Genomic DNA, 20,754 nt, shown 5'->3' with positions numbered 1-20,754 from the left:
CTGACCAAAGACCCTGAAAGTGAAAATAATCTTGGCCATTTACCTAGATTGCTTTTGGAACAGGCACTTCTGGTTATTAATTTTCATTTCAAAAGCAAGATTTGGGCTGGATTATTCTCTAGAGAGCTTAGAACAATCAATGGTCTTGGGAATTATTTGAGAAATTCCATATAGATATTTATCTTTAAAAGTCTACTGCTTCACTATGTCTTCCTCGTTGAAGATTACCTTTTACTAAAAGGTATTACTTGACAGGCAACTGTTTGTGACACCTGGTTAGACTCCATATGGTGGACCTTTTAATTCTGAGGGAAGTAATATTTAGTATCACAAGAAATTGCAAAGAAGTTATATACAGAATATGTCTATCAAGTTAGAAATTGTGCTCCAGAATAAACCTGGGAAACTAGTGTTTAAATAAACACCTTGTATCCAAGGTGTCCTCTTGTGATCACAATTTTAGCTGCCATTGATTTAGTGCCCTTAATAGGTCATGTTTAGAGCTAGACCTTTATATACCATGACCACACCATTCAATCTTTACAACAGTCATTTGGGAAGAAATTTTTATCCTCACTATAATGATTAAGAAACTAAGATTTAGAAAGCTTAAGTAACATGATTATAAATCCTGTTAAACTGTTTCCAAAATCTTTCTATCCCAGAACACTGCCTAGTTTCACATTAATTAACTTATACTACTAGTTCATACTTTTAGTTTCAAACTATAAAAAGAATTACTCCATACCCTATTAGGTTGAACCATATGAAAGTACTGATTTGATCCTTTTGAACCTAAAACAGCATTTCATATTGAACCTAAAACAGCATTTCATATGGTTAATCTTAATATAGTGTGGTATGCAGTGGTCCAGCTCAGTCATGACTGTGGGTTTGGGCACTATGGGAATCCACAGACTGGTTTTGATCTATTGAACTACCCACATCTCAGATTGCACTGCTAATCTGTAATCTTGAATAGAATGAGGTATTTGAAAAGCAATGCACAAGTCATTTTGAATCCATCACCCCAGGTGAAACGATGTCAAAGCAGTTCTTGTGTGATGAAGAGACAGACATGGAATCAAAAGCCTGCATTCTAGTCTCAGCTCTGCCACTTACTGCTTGTGACTGATAAATTGGTAGCTGACTTGAGTCTTGACTAGCTCCTATGATTAGGGGTAATCATAACTGCACATACAGTTGTGAGGATTAAATAATTTAACTTAAAAAAATTATTGCAGGCCTACAATGCCCAGGCATTGTGATGAGCTTTTGGTATAAACAGATCAATAAAATCTTTACCCTGTCTTTATCCTGAAAGAGTTCATTGTCTTAATGAATTAATTTTTACTTAATTAATTCAGAATAATTAATTCTTAATTAATACAGAATTAAGAAAAATAAATAAATACAATATACTGTTAAAAGTGCTAAAATAAAAGAGTGTACACAATGTTATAGGAATAGCAAGGGAAAAGTACAGCACACATACACTAGAGCAGAAGATTAAGGGCAGGAAGCTCATGTGTCATACTTGTATTCTAATAAGTCCTTACTAAGTACTGGTAAATAAGTAAGTGGTTCATGGAGTTGAGGAAGAAAACTTCACTTTCTTTGCATTTTCCACTTCGTTGCTGCCCTCCCACTTTTCAAATCATGTCAGCTTAGCTTGTGTCTCTACTTTTCTCATAAACCTCCTTCTGTAATAGCTTCTTTATCTTCTCTTTCTTCTCTTCCTTCTTCTTCTTTGCAATTTAATGAGAAAGAAAAATATGTTCCTGGCAACACTGGAAAGACTAGCAATCAGACCAAAAAAGAAAAAGAGAGAGAGAGAGAGAAAAGGCATCCAAATTGGTAAGGAAGAAGTAAAACTTTCACTGTTTGCAGATGACATGAGAATACATATAAGAAACCCTAAAGACTCCACCCAAAAACTACTAGAACTGATAAATGAATTCAGTAAGGTCACAGGATACAGAATTGATATACAGAAATCTGTTGCATTTCTATACACTAGTCATGTAGTAGCAGGAAGAAAAATAAAATAATCCTTTTTATAATTGCATCAAAATAATAAAATACTGAGGAATAAACTTAACCCAGGAGGTGAAAGATATATACTCTGAAAACTATAAAACAATGATGAAAGAAATTGAATATGACACAAACAAATGGAAGATATTCCATGCACATGAACTGATACAACAAATATGGTTAAAATGTTCATACTATTCAAATGAATCTACAGATTTTATGCAATCCCTATCAAAATCCCAACAGAATTTTTCATAGAACTAGAACAAATAATTCTAAAATTTGTAGGGAACCACAAAAGACTCCAAATAGCCAAAGCAATCTGGAAAAAAGAAAAACAAAACTGGAGATACCACAATCCCAGATATCAAGATACACTACAAAGCTGTAGTAATCAAAACAGTACAGTGCTGGAACAAAAATATCCATATACATAAATGAAACAGAATAGAGAGCCCAGAAATAAACCCATGATTATATGTCAATTAATATTCAACAAAGGAGGCAAGAATATGCATTAGGAAAAAGTCTCTTCAGCAAATGGTGTTAGGAAAACTGGACAGCTACATGGAGAAGAATGAAACTGGACCACTTTCTTAAATTACACACAAAAATAAACTTAAAATAGTTTAAAGACCCAAATGTGAAACCTGAAATCATATAGCAAATTTCTCTGACATCAGCCACAACAAAATTTTTCTAGATATGTGTCCTGAGGCAAGGCAATAAAAACAAAAATAAACTGCTGGGACTATATACATCAAAATAAAAAGCTTCTGCACAGCAAAGTAAACAATCAAAAAAATTAAAAGCCTACTGAATAGGAGAAGATATTTGCAAATGACATGTCCAATAAAGGGTTAGTATCCAAAATATATAAAGAACTTATATAACTCAACACCCAAAAACCCAAAAATAATCCAATTAAAAAATGAATAACCAGACCTTTCTCCAAAGAAGACATATAGATGGCTAACAGACACATGAAACGATGCTCAACACCACTAGTCATCAGGGAAATGAAAATCAAAACTATGTGAATATCACCTCCCACCTGTCAGATGGCTAAAATCAAAAACACAAGAAACAATAAATGTTGGCTAGGGTGTGGAGAACAAGGAACCCTTGTGCACTGATGGTGGGAACGCAAACTGGTACAGCTACAGTGGAAAAGAGTATGGAGATTCCTCAAAAAGTTAAAACCAGAACTACTATACGGTCTAGGTCATGATCTTGGGGTTGTAGGATCAAGGCCTATGTCATGCTCCCCACTCAGTGTGGAGTTTGCTTCTCTCTCTCTCTCTCCTTCTGTCCCTTGCTCTTGCTCTTTCTCTCCCTAAAATAAATAAACTTAAAAAAGAATATGAAAACCCCTGTGTTTTTTGAAGCATTATTTATGACAACCAAATTATGAAGGCAGCCCATGTTCAACAGATGAATGGATAAATAAGATGTGGTATATATACTCAGTAGAATACTACTCATCCATAGAAAAGAATAAAATCTTGCCATTTGTAACAATATGGATGGATCTAGAGAGTATAATGCTAAGTGAAATAAGTCAGAGGAAGACAAACACTTTATGATTTTATTCATATGAGGAATTAAAGAAACCAAACAAATACAGAAAAAAAGAGACAAACCAAAAAACACTTTAGAGAACAAACTGAGGATCACCAGAGGGGAAGTGGGTTAGGGGATGGATGAAATAGGTGATGGGGATTAAGCAGTGCACCTGTCATGACAAGCACCAGGTGATGCACGGAATCGCTGACTCACTATATTGCACACCTGAAAGTAATACTATCCTGGCATTAAAATTAAAAAAAAAATGGCAAGACAAGGGAATATTTCAAGTGCACAGCAAAACAATTAGCAGAGTGAAAAAGCAGCCTATGAAATCAGAGAAAATACTTGCAAACAGTACATCTGATAAGGGATTAATATCAAAAATATACAAGGAACTCATGCAACTCAATAGCAAAAAGCCAAATAATCCAATTAAACAATGGGCAAAGGACCTAATTACATGTTTTTCCAAAGAGGACACAGAAATGGTTAACAGGTACATGAAAAGTGCTCAACATCACTGTTTAGGAATCAGGGAAACATCAAAGAAATGCAAATCAAAACCCTAATGAGATATTACCCAGTACATATTAGGATGACTGTTATCAAAAAGACAAAAGAAAAGTTGTTGGTGAGGGTGTGGACAAAAAGAAATCTTTCTGCACTGCTAATGGGAACACAAATTGGTACAGCCACTATGGGAAACAGTATGGAGGTTTCTCAAAAAAATAAAAACTGAAATACTTTATGATCCAGCCATTGCACTTTTGGGAATATATTCAAAGGAAATGAAATCAAGATCTCAATGAAACATAAGCACTCTCCTGTTTATTGCAGCATTATTCACAATACCCAATATATGAAAATAGCCTAAAATTCTGTCAATTGTTGAATGGATAAAGACAATGTATACGCACATACATGCTGGAATATTCTTCAGCCTTAAAGGTGAAGGAAATCCTGCCATTTGTGGCAACATGGATGAGCCTGGAAGATGTCATGCTAAGTGAAATAAGTCCGGCACAGAGAGACAAATGCTGCGTGATCTCACTTATATGTAAACTCAGTGGATTCTTAAGTGCCAAACCAACTGTGTTTAGTTGTGTTTGTTGTTGACTATTTTCTCACAAACTCCTCACCTCCTTTCACTTTTTTGAAATGACATTTCTGAGTTTTCTCTTTGTCTACCTTGACAGTTTCTTCTTTTCTTTAGCTTTCCTTCAAATTAAAAACTCAGATGATCCTTAGGGAACATCTTACTCTCCTTGGATACCACTTCCCCTCGTGCTTCAGCTACTGATGATGATTCCTAAATCTTATTTCCAATAGATCACTCTACTCTGAGAGTTAGGCTTCAATTTTCCAACATTCTCCCTGTCATCCTCAAATGAAAATCCCCTCAGCACAAAAAACTCTTTGAAATGCTCAAAATGGGAGTTATCATCTATCTCATTTCCCTAACATTTCATCTCTCGATTCTGCTACCCTCATGGTTCCAGTTCGTGGCACCATCATTTTACCTTGTTACTAGTGGGTGGCATCCTTGAATCTTTCTTCCTTTTTATTGTGAATGCTATTGCCAATAGTTGGTTTCATCCCATTCCTAGACACAAGGACAATTTCAATTCCCAGACCCCTTACAATTAGTCTGAGCCTGATCAGTTGGCTGTAACCCAGAGTGACAGGTGTTACTAAAGCCAAAGCCAGTGCCTGAATCTCCATGTCCTTTTCCCTTTTTATAGTGACCCAAGAAGCTCTCTTTTTCCAGATGGTACTGCTATATGATTATAGAATCTTCATCAATTGGGTCTCTGAGAGATTCTGTGGAGCAGAACCCCACCCCTATATCAACTCATGACAGACATTTAGTGTAAACAGGGTAGAAACCTTTATTATGGCAAGTCATTGAGATTTTGGTGTGTATTTGTGACCCCAGCTCTCCCATGGATATATATATCTCATTTAATAATAAAAGCTTCTTTCAAATTTCCCTTTTTCTTGTCCCTATTATCTCACTGCCATTCATGATTGCTTTCCTGGATTGCTTCCACAGCCTTCTGGCTGGGATCACAAAATACTCACATTTTTATCCTTTCAAATTCATCTTCTACACATCTACCAGGGTGTTTAATTTAAAATACAAATATGACAGTGTCATTCCCAGCTTGAATCTTTTAATGATACCTCATTACCTGTAACAGTAATTTTTAAACTTTGTTCTTTGGAACAGTTAATTGGTACTCCAGAAATCCTTGAAAGATGAATGTCCTCGGGCTCAAGAAGATTGTGCAGTAACGCACACTGTCTTGGAGACTTACAGATGTATATTGGCAGGCTGTTAAAATATCATGTGGTAAAGAAATTAGTATGACTTTTTAAAAATAATTCTTCCGATTATTGGACTTCTAACTATTTCTAGAAGAATTCTTTTAACATCAGAATATCAGAGTATTGCCTAAGCTCTTTCCCTGGCCTCGAGGCTCTTTATGTTCAACTCCTGTCTGTTCCTCCAGCTTCTGCTATCTTCTGCTTCACAGTTTATGCTTCAGCAACATTCAGTTGTGCATGGATCTTACCTACATCGTGCAGGTAAGAAATGAGCTTTTGGCAGGGGGAGGTACTTCATCTGGAATGCCATGACCCTATGCCATGCCAGTCGCCATATAACTTATGGCTAATCTTTCAGACCAAGTTCAGATGATATTTGCTGCAGGAGGCTGTGTTGCAAGACCTAACATCAGAGCTCAACATTATGTGCTACCTCAACGTCTGGTGAAGTCAAGAGGGCCTTCAATGACCTGCAAATTTCTCCTACTCTGCTTCTGTGGATAAGGTCCCCTAGATGTACAGCCTCCTTTTTTCATGAGGCACAAATCCTACTTACCCTGAATAATGGGTTTCAGTTCTCAGCCAGCCTGTGGAGTTATTCAAATAAGCCAATCATACCCACTCCCCCCACCCGCCATGGGAACCACGGGGCACCTCCCCCCTCTTGAGAGTACAAAGCCTGTCTCACATAGCCCCTGATTATTCTCTGTGTTCATGACTACAAGCCTCCTGCCCTATGTGACTAATAAACTGTTGTTGATGTCTTCCGTTCACTGCCAGATGTTACATGTTCAGCTATCCCACAACCTAGGGCAGGAATCCCTCTCTTGCCAAGAGAATGAACAGAAGGCAATTAGAACCGAGATCCTCCTAGCCTTTTTGCCTCATCATTCCCCTAGTTCATTCTGATCCCATAAGCACTTGGGGTGTATCTTTCTTTGAACTTGCCACATTTTATTGTAATAATGTCTTTATACGTCAGCCTCTGTATTAGATTGTTAACCTCTTGATGTCAGACACCAAGCCTTACTCACAGTGTTGAATACATTGTTGCCACAACGCTGCTTGTCACTCTGATGGAAATAATAAATAATGTGTCTTATCACGTACTTTTACAAGTCACAGCTCAAGGTTCCACAAGGTTGATACTGTTCCTATTCTAGAGATGAGCAACTTGAGCCTTAACTGAGCCATCTGCCACAACCACACAACATTAAGAGGCCAAGCTGGATCTTGGGCCCAGGTATGTCCCTTAAAACTGTCATTTTTATATATAGATGGAGGTACTGCTCTCAATCACTGAGTCTGTGATGTGCCAGATGACTTCGTGATGTGACCGTGGAACTCACGCAGGTATGAAGACTTTCCCTTTGTCCCCAGATTGGCAGGTGGCATCAAAAAACAGAGGCAAAGAGGTACAAGGTATTTCACATTCTGAAGATTCTCACAAACAGGTGGAACTATGTGTCCCTTCCTGGGTGAACTGAGAGGCAGCAGACACTGTAACGTGAATCACCATTCATTCCCACCAGCCCAAATAAAAAGGATGGAGGGAAGAAGAGAGAAAAGGGAGAATGGAGAGAGAGAAAGTAAAAGAAGAAAGACAAAATTGAGAAAATTGCCCGGGTATGAGTTACCAGCTAGCAGAGAATGTAATGGCTCTCTCTTCATCTCTTCACAGGGGAAAAAAGGGGCAAACCACTTAAAGACTGGGAGTACCTGCAAGAAAGGGACACTGTACCTCATTCCTGCAGTGATTGTTTACTTAGGCACAGACAGAAAGTCTGTGCTGTCCCTACAGGGAAAAGGATAGGACATATTACACAGGGCGGAAAGAAGGGGGAGGTAGCAGGGGAGCACTTGCCTCCCACTGTTTCACAAGATTAAGGTTCTGGTGGCTCAAGTTATAAGATCAGGGCATGAGTGTGTGGGAGGGTGCAGGGGACAGAGGGGAAGGGACAGGGTGATAGTTGGTGGTGATAGCTGCTTATTTTCATATCAGGGAACTGTGTGATGAGGAAGCCCCACGCCCCCCCAGAGCTCATTCAGACACCCAAGGAGAGAGGCAGTCTGATGGCGGCTGTACAGAGGACATGTTTGGTCAGACTGAGTTAGCTGGAGAAGCTTCGACACCTGACAATCCCTTAGCTATGGAGTAAACACTATTTCCTTCCTTTATGTACATCTCTTCCCCCAGTCTAGTCTCACAGAGGAGGGCAAGTTGGCAGAGCAGACCCCACCCCTTTCTTTCCTATTGCAGTTCCCTGAACCACAGGGCAGGGAGGAGTAGTGGGTAGGAAGACACTAGGATTTTAAATAGGATTGGATTTTTTGTTTTTGTTTTTTTTTTTGGGGGGGGGTGTTGCGCGGAGAGTAAAATAACTGAAAGTGGTTGCAAAGATACAGAACTTTTGCACATTTGCAAAGATTAGAAAGATTCATTAGCACACTGGGAGCCATGATTGGAAAAAACCCTGAAACTTCTCCATGTTTGTATCTCACAAGTCCTGACTGTTCAGTGCCAGCCACCTAAGCAGATTGTTAAAGCGATAGCCTCGACTTCTTCACACAACTGAATTTAATTTACTCAATAGACTGTGAAGAAAGCTTCGTCTACTCCGTAGGGGAACACCCGAGAACTCATTCCTGTCCACTAATTGTGATCCACTTCCAAGCAGCTTGGTAGTGTCCCTGGGATGTCAAATCCCAGAGTTTAGGAGCAACTACTTGCTTTTAATGGAAGGGAGACCCTGGGAAGACAGGCAGCTAGGCACTGCTTTTCATCTCTAGTGTTCCAGATTGTTGCCCACATTGGAAAACAGAATCCATCTGAACATCACCTGGTGCACACAGCAACTTTCTGGAAACACAGATGTCACAAATATTGTAAAGTCTCTTTCATCATGAACTTTAATTTTAGCCACTTGAAACTTTACTTGATCATTATTCTAATCCTATCAATGTTCCCATGATATATCCTTAAACTAAATGTGAGTTCCCAGGATGCAGAAAGATTTGTTACTAAATTCTAAATAGCTTTTTTTTTTTTTGTAAAGCTTGAGGACAAAAATAAAATTGTGTGTCTTTTTAAAAAATTATATAGAAAATCAGGTTGGGCAAGTTACTTAGAAAATTGAGAAGAAGCATCTCTGTGGTATGCCTATATTTGAACTTGATTTTGGCTCTTTTAGTTTGAGCTATAAAGTACAGTAAAAAAAAGGAAATCACTGTAAAGATGATGTCACAGAATAACCACCTTTTTTTATGTTCATGGTCAGTTATTATTATAAACATTTTTCCTACTGCCATTTTATGGAATGCTGGTGTCTTCACTTCTAAGTGTTATATTTTCAGGACACCAATCATCACATGCTTAAGAAGGTGTAACGTTAGGCCAGAGATGGTTCTGGGTAAGCATAGTATATCAGAACTAGAAGGGAATCTGGAAATTAACTCTCACTTTGCCAAGTGGAAACCAGGGCCCACAGAGATTAAAATTTGGTGGCGCTCACACGATTAAGTTGAAGAATGCTAAATTAGAAATTAGAAAAAACAATTAGATGAGGATATGGGTAGTTTGTCTATTGACTTAATAATGGTTATTGCAAACTACTCATGCTTTAATTCTAGGCAATATAAACTTAACTGGGGAAATTACCTCTTTTGCAGAAATATGTGTGTGTGCATCAATAAAAAAAGAGAGAAGTTAAAGAGGTAATTATTACAACTGGGGACTAGACACAACAAGAACAATTTAGTGATTAAATGAGTCCCACTGTTCATTTCACCGGAAGGGAAAACTACAGCTTAGAAGGACTGTAATTTGCTCATGATCACACAGCTCATTAGTAGCAGAACAAGATCAAGAACCTGGTCCCCAGGCTTATGCTCCTCCCACTAAGCTAACTGCCTAATGTTCACTTTTTGTTAGAATTGAGAGCACATTTTTAACTTTCTAAGAGATAATAAAATTTGATTTCACTAAAAAAGACCAACTTAAACAATGACAGTGGTCATAGATTACTGAGACTATTAGCTTTTATAAGAATCTAGATCAAGGGCAATGCATAGTGAGAAAAGCAGGTCAAAGCATGGATAAAAAGCACAATGCTAATTACAAGAGCTTGAGCTTGGCTCCCTGTTAATACTTCTCAGAGGAAACATAAGCTAGGGAATGGTTTTTTAGCCTTGCTAATATTCTGTGTCGTGCTGGATACTTGTTTGTCATAGAGGGCTGTCCTGTGTCTGATGGGATGTTTAGCAACACCCCTAGCCTCTACCCACTGGACCTTCTTCAGATATGGTAACCACAATGTATCCAGACACTAAAATATTTCTTGGGGGGCAAAAGTGTCCCAGTTGAAGAACCACTGGCTTACCCTGTTAGGCCTGAGCTCATGGGTGCTGGGGAGTAGACAATACTAGTTAGGTACAGGACCCGGAGACTGGAGAAAGGAAATATGGCAGTTCTTGATACTCTTTAGTAACAATATGTATTTATTAACTCACACTTAGGCTTCATATACACACAAGCTGGGATGAGATGCTAATCATAGGACACATTTTCAGATGTCTACAAAAAAGGGCCTCAGGTTTCTGGGTGGTGGTATAGTATGTATGACACAGGACTTGAAGCCTCCACTCCCAGAGCACTGCCTACCTCCCCAATGTAATATATAATTATGGCTCACAAACTAGGGTTTTAGCGTCCTAGTTAAGAAAATAACCTTACCTGCTGGGTAGGTTTTCAGACACTGCTGAAAGGAATTTGGTTGCCCTCTACTTCCTTTTGCCTTCTTCCTGTGAGCTAGAATGTGGATATGATCAGCCAACCTTGACCATGTGGACAAGGGCAATGGCTGAGGGGATGGCATAGTCAAAAGATGAGAGGAATCTGAGTCTTTGGACATCCTTTTGGAGCCGAGCCACTTACTCATCCTGGACCACCTACCTACCTCTGGTAGAGAGAAGCAACTATCTTTTTTGAGCCAGTAAATTGTGGGACTTGTTTGCTCTGGCAACCTAGTCTGTGTCCCACCTAATAAACAGCAACATGACAGGAGATTAAGTATGAAGACAGGTTGGGGACTATAAAGAGCTGCCCAATGGAACAGCAAAGGGATGAGTTGGAAGGAAGAGCCCACAAGAAGAGTTCTAGGGAACACATAACATTTGCCTGATTAGACTTTTCCTGCCATCATTGACTCTGGTCAGGTAGCAGTTCAGTGATCAACACTCTTCTTTTTGGGACAGTTTATGATTTGTAGGAGAGCATAAAAGAGGAACAGTAAAGTTTCCTTTTTCTGTCAGGTTGAGAGGTCTGCTTCCTTGGAAATGGCTTTGGTAGGTAAAGTAAGCTTTGACTTAAGCTATACACTATTTTTCTTCTACTTTCTTTCAATGCCTGAGGGTATGCTAATGTGGGTACAAAGACACGGTAGCTTCCTAGGGGTGCTTACAGTCTAAGCAGGGAGACCTGACCTATATTAAGAGACACATGCTATAAAGAAGCATACGACAAATTCACTGGTAAAGAATAAAGTCTCTACAGAAGAGGACTTGAAAGGAGTTTTGAGTGGCAGCATAATAATAATGGTAACGCCTCCTAATTATTTAGCACACGGCATGTGGCAGCAGTATTTGGATATGCAGAGAGGAAAACAGAAGACATTTCAGGTAAGGGAATAATGATGCTTGGAAGGAAGTCAAAATGTACATGGTGGGTATGTCAAAGAGGAAGACTTTATGTAGCATCGGGACTGGAAGACACCACATAACCTTGACATTTCAGATTATAACCACTTACAGTGCTACAACCTAATGCCAAAAAATCTCAGAAGACATTTTAAGAGTCTACAAAGCAACAGAAATTGAAGCTCAATAGCACGAAATCAGTTAAGTAAATTGTGAAGCATACATCACAGTACTATTGTTGCATGGCAGGGTAAACCGTGCAACTTTTCATCATAATAGAAACTAAAGTCAAAGAAAAATTTTGAGTTATTTCATGGAGGAGTCCACCTCTGCCACATGATGTTATTCTTCTGTTACTGAAGAATACAAGAGGAAAATATTTTTTGGAGAGTGGGGATGATATAGAGATTCTTTCCCCTTTCCACCTTAAGCTATTCCCCCAATGCTAGATTTACCTGCCACTTGGAGCCAGATGGCAGATCTTAAGTGGTTGAATTTATCCCATGGACAATGAGAAGCAATTGAGGCTTTTAAAATCAGTGGGTAGCATAATGAGAATGTCTTTATAGAGAAATTAATCTGGTTGCAGTACTTAGAACATACAGGTGGGAGACAAAACTGGAGGAAGAGATGCTAGTTAAGATTTGTTTTTTGCAATAATTCATACCGATGTAATTTGAGGGCCTTTAGGAAAGATTGTCCTACTTGTGTGAGAGACAATTCACTTTCTGGCTGAGATTAGTTATGGGCACTCACCTCCATGCACACCGAAGAGATCCTCATCTTGGGAAAATGGCTCACTATTCAGGTAAGTCTGGATGGAAAAGGAAGTCAGACATATTCTAGATAACAATGGCTTTATGCACCCGGGAGGTATGTCAAAATGGGGCTGTGTAGACAGCCTACGGGCAGAATGAGGGCACTTGCATATAGGGTGGAGAATGCCCACGTTAAATCTGCCCTGACATACTTTTACCTACTGTGCCAATCAGGATCCCAGCAGGAAACAGATGGCACGCTCAATATTGAGGAGTTAATATAAGGCTATTTACAACCCTGAGGACAGGGCTAGCAGAAACCAACAAGGTATGGCTAAGGGTCCCAGGGCTAGCTACCTCCAGGGAGTTAGATACCAGCCACTCCTAGGACTGAAGGGACAGGAGGAGAGAGCAGGGTATCTGTGCTCACTATCTAGAGGGAGTAGCTACAGAAGGCCATTAGGCAGGAGCTATGGTCTTGATGAGGAGAGAGAGTCAATCCATGTCAGTGAGGGGAATTCCAGGAATAAATACCTTGATCTCACTCTACTCTTATTCTCTAATTTCCTGCCCATGTCTCCCACTGGTAAAATTAACAAAAGCCTGTGGGTAAGCAGGCCCATGGACACAGTCCATAAAAGTCAACCTCCCAGAACACAGAGTAGGGTGGACAAGAGTGGAGGGAGATGGGGAGTAGGGTGGGGTTGGGGGGGTGGAGCAAAGGGATGACATTTAATATGAACTTCCTGGTATTGCTAATTATGAAAACCCAGGGCAGGAAGAGAGATGATCCTTATCCAAAACACTCATCCTTTTATAAGTAAAGTTATCCTGGAGTAGAATTAAATTAATTCAAACTGTAATTAACTAATGGATAAATAATAGATTAAACGGTAGGAGCCTATTGAAAGGACAAGGAAACAAATGAAAAAAAAAAAACCCACTAAACTCTGTATCTTTGCCTAGGGCTCATTGTACCTAAACTGTGGAGGTTTTATCTATTTCTTCTTGTAATCATTTGTGGAAGCTGAGCTAGGATTAGAGAAAAATATTATTTTTTTCAGGTGAGGACTGAGAGGTGGAAGGATGGACAGGAAACAAGGATACATTTCAGAGTATGGCTTACTAGGAGATCATCTCTTTCTCCTCTTTGGCCTATTGTTTTTGTTTCTTTATTGCATCAAGAACATATCAGCATCTCAACATCATGTTAGAATTTCTTGTTGCCATGGACTATGTTGACTACTTAAATTTTCCCTATTCCTATTTTAGTTTGTTCTGCTTAATTCTTTAGGATTCCTGTTTTTCCCTTGTCTTCACTTTCTATCTCAAATTCCTTCTTTCTATTCTAAGGAAAGAATGAATTTTAAACAGTTTTTTAAAAGAATTTTTGCTCAACTTCTAAGGATTGCTTTTAACTTGGATTTTCTTGTTTTAGCTTTTATCTTTTATCCCTCTGACTTTCATGTTTCCAGCTTTTTATCTCACTGGTTATAGTGCTTTTATGTTTTTTATTTATCCTGGTTTTATCTTTAATTTTTATTCCTCTTATTTTCACGTTTAAAATTTTTTAAATCTCACTTGTTTTAGTTTTCCTAGCTATTCTTTATGTTTTACCATAATAAACATTATATTTTTTAGGCTAAATTTTTATTTTTATTTCATTATTTTTTATCTTAGCCTTAATTTTATGCTTTAATTTGCTCCTTAAATTTCTTCTCTGCTTTATTCATTTTACATAACTTTCTTGCCTATCCCCTTCTCTCTTCTTCTTTCCTTCCTCCTCTGTCTTCTCCACTTTGACCTTCTCTCCTTCCTCTTCTTATGCCTCCTTCTTCCATTTCCACTACTACATCTACTTCTCCTGTTTCTTTATTTTGTAATTTGTTTTTGTCATTTCAAATAGGCAAGGGGCTTGGCAACATGAAAAAAAACAAAACAAAAACAAAAACATCAAATAAAATGAACAGTTTGGAAGCCTTCTCCTACCCATCTATCCCTGCAGCTACTTTTCTATTATCCCCTTAATGACCTCTCAGTTCACAGAAAGGTAATCTCCCCTCAAATCCATACCCCAAAATTCTCACAATAATCTACAGCAATACCAGCTCCTCTAGTCCCTCCTGTGTTGGTTGAGGTCCTGTCTTATTCCATTCAGACTGCTGTAACAGAACACCAAGCATGGGGGGCTTATAAGCAACACAAATTTATTTCTCACATTTCTGGAGGCTGAGAAGTCCAAGTTCCAGGTGCTGGCAGATTTGTTGTCTAGTGAAAGCCCGCTTCCTTGTTCATCTTCAGGGTGGTTATTCACATTGCAAAAGGGGCAAGGGAACTCTCTGGGGTCTCTCTTATAAAAACACTGATCTCATTCATAAGGTCTTGGCTCTGATGACCCAATCACCTCCCTAAGGCTTCACCTCTGGGGATTAGATTTCAATATATGAATTTGGGGAACACAAATACCAGTCCAATGCAAGTTCTAAAGATAAATATTTTGTTATGTTGCTTTTCTGATGCATGAAGTTTGTACTGTGTGATTTTAGATCATCTCTATTCCCAGTGATTAGATAAGAGTATCATTGGTGATAAGTTTATGAGGTTCTTTCCTCTCTTGCTCTCAGTACTGTTGCTGGGGTCCCTGGGTCATAAGACAAAATCTTCTTCTGTCTTGATTCAGTATTCTGGAAGCTAGCTATGATTGATCCTAATGTCTGTATGCCTCTGTCAAGGTGAAGACTGTTTCTCTTTTATGATCTTCTGTTCATTCTTTACAGCCTAGAGTGGAATTAATCACCTTATGGTAACCTAAGTGCCATGACTGCCAGGTGGTCTGATGGTGTCTAACTTCGGGATTGCTTCCCTGTGAGCCATTCTTTTCAAGATGGTCTTATTAACCTAAATAGAAAATTATCCTCCAGTTCATCCTTACTAAATTTTACTTTAAAATGGACAGAACCTGTTATTCATTCAATTTCTATTCTATATTGGTAACCTGGGGACAAGAATCATAGATTATATTTTAATAAGCCCCGTTCTGCTTCCTGATATCCTAAAAATGACCCAGGAAAGTGTCTAGGCTTCCTCTTTTTAACCCTGGGATAAAACATCCTGTAACCAGAGTGAGATTAGAAAATAAGGAAAAATAAGATGGACTGTTTTTCAGGCCTGGGATGTGCCCTTCCTGCCCCAATTACCAACATGCACAAAGCCTGGCTAATTTCTAATTATTTGTCATGATATACGGCGGTCCATGGTGTATGATACATAACATGGTCGTCCAGAAGACAGCTCTGGGGGAAAACTGGGTTTGAATCCCAACTCTGACAATCATTAACTAGATTGTGCTACCATGAACAAGTTACTTAAACTCTTTCTGCCTCCCTTTCTTTATCTCTATAATGGGTATGGTAAGATTGAGATATCAACTAGTTACCACTTTACCTGGCACATTATAACTTCTCAATAAATGTAAACTACTAATATTATTTAAGACTCAGTTCAGGGGGTTCCATGAAATATTCCATGATTGAGCCCGATGGGTGTGTTTGTGTGTGTGTGTGTGTGTGTGTGTGTGTGTGTGTGTAGGTACCTGTTATTCATTCTATTTCTATTCTACACTGGCAAGCTGGGGACCTATACATGCACATGCATGCACATGCACACACACACGTGTGTAGACACATACCCTCTTTGTTCATTCCAATGCTTCATATACCCCTTCTATGTAGCATTTTGTGCATATCTTTTTGTGGCATTTTATAATGCCCTAATGGTATCAGTCTACATGTACCTTTTCTGTTAGTTGATAAACATCTTAATCTCAGGGATTATGTCTTAGACACCTTTATATATTCAACATCTGACACAATAGCTGGTGTGCAGTGTGTGTTTAACAAATATTTAATAAAAATGATGATGAATAGTTGATGTCTGAGAACTTTTAATAACTACATCTTTGATGCCTTAAGGGAAAGGGTCTTCCTTTTATGTCCTATGCAACAGATGGACAATAACCTAAACTTCTATATGTACCCTGTCCTGTTCTCTGAGAATCTAGATGGATAGGACTTCTCTGTAGTTAAAATTGGTTAATCAATCACTACAGAAAGAAAAAGAACTCTCTTAGGACCCTATAAAAATTTATGGTCAATTATAAACTACTCATTCCTTTGAAAATGTTCAAATATTACAATTCTGTGTGTGTTTAATAGTCTAGAAATGTGGATAGATTCTGAGGTACTATCATTAGAGATTTGAATTTTATGGCTGAGGTCATTTCCTTCACCTCATTATGTCTCTCTTGCTAACACTTTAATCCCTCCCCCCACTTCATAGCCAACTTTCTATAGAGTTGTCCACAATGCCTGTATTTCTTCACTGCCCTCTTACCCTACTCTAGTCTGACTTCAGTCTCATCACCCCCGAACAGTTTATGGCTTCATTGGACTGACTCTCATTTTTGTCAGTCCCTTATTCAGTTTCTCAGTCCTCATGTACTTGCCCTGTCAGAAGCATTTTACTCTGTTGTTCTTGCCTGCCTTCTTGAAACTCTACTGCATTGGCTTCCCTGACAACATTTTCTCCTAGTCATGCTCCTACTTTTCTGGGGACTCTGTTTTATAATTCTTTGCAAGCTTATGTTCTCTCAAGGTTGGTCCTAGGCCCGTCCTCTTTCCTCACTCATTTTCTCCCTAGATAATTTATCCATGCTGTTGGCTTTTACAACTATCTCTACATTTGTAACTTCTGAATGTATATAGATGTCCAGCCTAGACCTGTGCTTTGAGCTTTAGACCCACAGTCTCACTGTGAATTTGACAACTTCGGTTGATGACTAGAGCCATCTCAAGTTCAATATCTTCAACATGATCTCTTGACTTTCTCATCTAACCCTACCATCCATAGTTGCATTAGTCTAAGAGTCATCTCTGACATCTTCTTCCTTATCTTCGATATCTAACTTGCCATCATTTAAAAAATTTCAACACTGATATCATTGTTTTCATGATTTTTGGGTTATGCTACTGCAGTATTTTCTAATCTGGTCTAGTCATTTCCGCCATGTACCTCTCCAAGCTGTTTTCTGTTTTACAGAGGTGGCGGCCAGGTGACACATCAGTTCATGTGTCTCCCACCTGCCCTCCGCCTTCAATTCCCTTAATGCTTTCCCACTTCTCTTGGGACACAGATCAAGACCTTTAATACAGCTCACAAAGACCTGAGTGGAATTCTCCCTTTCTTCTCTAACTTCTCCCTCAGCTTCTCCTCACTCTGATTCCAGACACTCTGGCTTTAGCTTCAGTCTCTCAAAAACCCATGTTTCTTTTTGCCACAGGTCCTTGGCATATGCTGCTGTTTCTGCCTGAATCTGGAATACTTATTATCCTGTCCCTTTGGCTAGTTTACTATCAGTCTATAAGATATTTTCATAAGCATGTTTTCATTTAAGTCCTCAGGAAAAATTTCTTTGGCTCTTAAGGAAAAAAAAAATTCACTGAACGAGTTCTCTTGACCTCCTTATTTTATTTTGTTTTATTTTCATCTTACAGACACAACAATTTTTAATGTATTATTTTTCCTTCTTGTCATTAGCTTCTCAAGCTGTTTGCATTGTATTATAGTTATTGGCATAGAGTCTACAGCTAAATTAATTAGATTTAAATCCTGGCTCCTATATTCATTAGCTTTTGATCTGTCAAGTTACTTAACATTTCTGTGATTTCATTTTCTCATTTATAAAATAGAAATATAATACTTATTCTTAAAGTGTTGTTGTAAGAAGTAAATGATTTGGCATGCACAAAACACTACGGTGTCTGGTGCATAACAAGCACTCGGTAAAAACTAGTATTATTATTATTATTTCTTATCTCATCAAAGATTGAATTGCCATGGTGCTTCATGTTAAGTTACTTCTAAGTCTTAATTATATGGATTTTTGACTCAGTGCTTCATTTTACTTTGAATATAATAATACATACAGTATTTGAAAAATAGTTTTGATTATTCAAAATCAGATTCTATAGAAATAAAGTAGGCTCCCCATTGTAATGACAGACATTTTGTATTAAAATAGGAAAGATATTACTTGTAGGACTAACTGCAAAGGCATTAAATTTGCTCCATAGAACTATATAATCAAATTGATAGCAGAAAGTATCTTTGAAGCAAGGTTTTATCTAAATTCCCACCTCAACAGAAACATGGCTACGCACCATAATTAGAATCCAGGATTAGAGGCATGTTATATTATCAGCACAGGCAGTACCTTTCTTACTTGTATGAAATTAGCTATTTTCTTACATATTTTGAGAGGTTGGATTCCAATTTTATTTTTTAACACCAAATGGGAAAAATCAACTCTGAATTGCAGTGCTCTTGCAATCAATCATTTAAAAAACATATGGTCAAAGAATAAGGTTATTCCTTAGGTTTTAAATCCTAAAAATGATCTTTCTACTTTCTGTACTCTTTGTATTTCAGAAAAATGATCTTCCTTATCCCACATCACAGATGTCTCCTTAGCTACAGACTCCACCATCAGAATAACAAGAGGATTCTCAAGATTATGCTGCGTCTGTTCATTTTTTTTTTTTTAAGCTTGCCTGCAGAGCGTTGAAACAGCCAATGCCTTTGTTGTACATCGTGTGATTATATTCGGACAAATTAGGTGATTCCCCTCTCCCCCCAACAATGTCGGTCAATGTAACAGGCTCCCAGAGTGAAAGAAAATAGAAATTCATTTTTAATTCACGAATGATGCAGAAAGCACACAAGGCAGAAACACCGATCACTATTTTATTTAAAAAAGAAATCACCATCTGCTTTGTGTAGGGAGAAATATTCAGGCCCCATCTAATTACAGCAAGTATTTTCAGCTTAGGATCTTTTGACCACAAATTACCCTCAGTTTTTCTTTAAAGGAATTATGAAGGTTTGGCTATTAACAGAAAAGCAAAATGGGCATAGAGGGATTTTTTTTTTTTAGAGGGATGTTTTTGTCTAAAATTTTTAATAAGGTAAAATTGGATTTAAGAGCTAGCCCTACAGAAAATGGTGTTAAAAACAAAGTAAACAGTAAAGGATTAAAAATCTTTGTATAATCCCCACAATTTCTTTAAGGATTTAATTCAGTAGTTTCACTATTTATAAATTTGTATAATAATGGTGCCTTGATTTTACAGAATGATTTCAGAGGAATTTCCTCACTTTGGGTCATGTTTTTTCAGCTCATAAAGTGCTCTCTAAGATAGTTAGGCACATTGGGAAATTGGATTTAACTTTTAGGCCAATCAAGGACCATTGAGATGAAATGCACTAATGCATGTACAAGCACTTTGAAAAGTACAAAGCACTCTACAAATGCAAAAAGGTTTCACTGCTATTAAATAACTGATGGAAGAGTTAGGGTGGCTTTTCCAAACACTTACCTTCACTTGCAACCACAGAATGACAAATCTCTAGATGAAAAAATGACAAATGTTCCTATCATGGTGTTCATTGCTAAGAGGTGTACTTCAGACTTTACAATGCCATCTGACCCCCTTAAGGTTTGAAATCTTTGCAAGAACTATGAGATTATAGCTAAAAGCGATCAGTCCTTGAACAATACGAATATTTTGAGTAGCTGTTTCACTGTGCCATAATGCAGTTTATTTCATTTGATTCTCCCAATGGGTTTAAGTACTGGGAAACTGTAATACAGCTAGTGTTTTTCTGGGGAAAAAACAATCAAAATCCCATGTAGCTGGGCATCATCATCATCCCTAAGCTATTTAGTTAAAACACAGGAGATCTTGGTTACTAGTAATATTAAGACTAGCATTTTGATGGTGGTTATGGGCAGGACTGGTTTCCTAAAAACTGAGGGAGCCCATAAACCAACTGTAGATGTATCACTCAAACTCAGAAAATCCCTGAGGCTACATTTATATTCAATATTACCCAAAACGTTGTATTGAATTTACTACTGTTAGGGGCTGAATTATGTCCCCTCCAAAATTCATATGTTGCAGTCCTAACCCCCAATACCTCAAAATGGGACCACGTTCAGAGATAGGGTCTTAGCAGAGGTAATCAAGTTAAAATGAAGTCATTAGTGTGGATCCTAATCCAATATGACTGATGTCCTTATAAGAAGAGGGAATTTGGATACAGACACCCACAGTCTGCCTTCAGACTGCTTCTGGGTTTCAGCTACACCATTTTCTTCCCTGGGTCTCTGGCCTGCTGGCCTGTCTTGCAGATTTCAGACTCACCAGGCTGCAAAATTTTGGAAGCTAATTCCTTAAAATGAATCTATCTGTATATACATATGCACACCTCCTATTCCATCTCTCTGCAGAACCCTGACTAATACAATTAC

At 38.1% G+C, this 20,754-nt stretch overlaps 1 protein-coding gene and 1 long non-coding RNA gene across 4 annotated transcripts in view; one reads left to right on the top strand and one right to left on the bottom strand.

Annotated features, from left to right (window-relative positions):
* Nucleotides 1-20,754, bottom strand: part of GABRB1 (gamma-aminobutyric acid type A receptor subunit beta1) — a 363,737-nt gene that overhangs the window by 54,155 nt on the left and 288,828 nt on the right. The gene's annotated exons all lie outside the window — the stretch shown is intronic.
* On the top strand, nucleotides 11,940-19,030 carry LOC125752354 (uncharacterized). Its single transcript, XR_007401663.1, has 2 exons — nucleotides 11,940-12,436; nucleotides 18,873-19,030. It is a non-coding gene; the product is annotated as an uncharacterized LOC125752354 (long non-coding RNA).

This window comes from Canis lupus, chromosome 13, assembly GCF_003254725.2.
Source record: "Canis lupus dingo isolate Sandy chromosome 13, ASM325472v2, whole genome shotgun sequence".
In the NCBI taxonomy this organism is placed as follows: domain Eukaryota; kingdom Metazoa; phylum Chordata; class Mammalia; order Carnivora; family Canidae; genus Canis; species Canis lupus.
Note: the sequence above shows the minus strand (reverse complement) of the source record. Positions and strands in the feature narration are given on the sequence as shown.